This window comes from Lampris incognitus, chromosome 15 (assembly GCF_029633865.1).
Source record: "Lampris incognitus isolate fLamInc1 chromosome 15, fLamInc1.hap2, whole genome shotgun sequence".
In the NCBI taxonomy this organism is placed as follows: domain Eukaryota; kingdom Metazoa; phylum Chordata; class Actinopteri; order Lampriformes; family Lampridae; genus Lampris; species Lampris incognitus.
Window position 1 is genome coordinate 18,505,341 of NC_079225.1, and position 2,147 is coordinate 18,507,487.

General features: G+C 46.4%; 1 protein-coding gene across 1 annotated transcript in view; it reads right to left on the bottom strand.

Moving 5' to 3' along the window:
- The window catches only part of grm1a (glutamate receptor, metabotropic 1a), a 39,206-nt gene that overhangs the window by 26,740 nt on the left and 10,319 nt on the right, over positions 1 to 2,147 (bottom strand). The window lies entirely within an intron of this gene.

The window sequence follows — 2,147 nt, forward strand, 5'->3', positions numbered from 1 at the left end:
ATAAAACTCATGCCCTCCAAGCCTCACGGATCATTTTCGGATTATATTGTGCAAATAAATGATCGCATCCTGCTTTTATTCTCCGTCTAGAAACAATGTAATTAATCTGGCGACGTTCAGTAACATACGATTCAGGTCGGCTTTCGAGGGAATTGCATCAAATCCGAGAAGCTAACAAAAAACAGACAATATGTGGGTCTAGTTTCTGCCTCTCCGACTAGAGAGCAGCTGTTCATCCGATTGTTATTGCTGCTAATGCTGTTGCCTGAGATAAGGTTGTCTCTGCTCGTGCCTTGCCATTTGCCAATTTAATCATAAAACCAAGTGAAGAGAATTCCTCTACCCCCACTTTCCCCTCCCTGAGATGGAGAAGAGATAAAAGCCTGGCGGATGACGGGGAAAAGTAAATGTGCCATGGTGTCACTTCTCTCTCGCGCGCTCTCTCTCTTTCCCTCTCTCTCGCGCGCTCTCTCTCTCTCGTGCTCTCTCTCTGGCCCCCGAAACGTTTTATTAATTCCAACTCACACCTCAGTCTGAGTCCCCTTGTTACAGAAAGTGGAATGGGAAGAGGACAATCAAGTGTGACACGCTCAATACAGATTCCCAGCTTTCACCGCACCTTGGTGCAGCCCCAGAAGACACAGGCGTGCGCTGCTAATGACTTGTGCTGAGCTACGATTTGGGAGGCAGACGTCCCCACGTCCCGGCTCAGTGTCCATTTTGGAGTGGAGGGGGGGTAGACCCAAGAAATTCAAGACCCAAGAAATTCAAAATGAGGACCAGTAACAAACTTGCATTTGTCAGACAGGGGCAGAAATGAGCCTTGGAAGTGGAAAAGCAGCTTATGCAAATTGCGTTTGGTAATAACAGCATTCAAGGGGCATTACGGGGGTGGGGGGGGTGAATGCTGCTAATTGCGAGAGAGCAAGCGGGCGGGCGGGGCAGGCGGATGGGTAGGTGGGGTTTAGTCCACGTCATCACTCTGATAGGCTCCCGAGTTTGGTATTAAGGGAACAGCCTCTGGAGGGGATGACGACAAAAGGCGCTGTAGATGTATAATTAACATTCAGAGCCGCAGAACAAAAACTAAGGTGTAATCCCAAGGTTTTTAATTCCTAGTAATTTTTTTGGGGATACTAATCAAAGGACGGAGCTGAAGGATTCGAGGCGGGATTTTACACTCCGTGTTTAATTGAAACGTCAGCAGAGTTGAATGGAAATCTGCCCCAGTGAAGCTTGGTTTCAGAAACACAGAGAGAGCAGTCAAAGAATACCACACACCTCCATCAATTCACAAATACTTCCATTTTACATTCAGAATGAATTCGGTGTGCTGCGGTACGATATGCCACTGCATTGAGGCCTTGCTCTGTGTGATGCAGCACAATGTGAAGAAGTGAATGACAGTGCGTGAGAGAGGCGGCATGTGCACGTGTGCACGCTTGTGCATAAACCTAAATGCTGTGAGTCAGGTCTTCATCTTGAAATTGCACCAGGACAAATGAGCCATTTTAATATTCTCCCTACATAAAAGCAAATCTTAGTTTGGGTCTGCTCTTTACTGGAGGCTTTGCATGATATGCTCAGTGTTAAGTTGCGAGGGCATGTATGCCAATTAGACCACATTTTGGTTGTGTTGCTCACTCGGTGAGGTTTTATTCTGAGGTTGCGGAGGGTGCCCCCAAGGAAAAATATCCAAATACTTGTGTGTGTGTGTGTGTGTGTGTGTGTGTGTGTGTGTGTGTGTGTGTGTGTGTGTGTGTGTGTGTGTGTGTGTGTGTGTGTGTGGTCTTCACATTCTCCTCCTATACCCGACAATGTGTCAGCAGGCTGTCCCATGTTATTTGTACTCACATCCACACACAACATTTGCACCACACACATCGCGCTCCACAAATGGAGACACAAACAGGAGGAGACATCTGTTCCTGATACCTGCTCGGAGTAGGTTCCTCTCAGACGTCAGACGCTTTAAGAAGGGTTAAGAACGACCTAGAGGAGGGACTGTAGTAGGTGTGGTTTTCTTAGCTCTCAAGAAAGCATTTGGTCCAAATTCAACTTTTCGAACCAGGGTATATCATGGATTCAATCATAATTTAAAAAAAAAGAGAACTCATTACTAATACCAACATCAGACTATAGTTCTG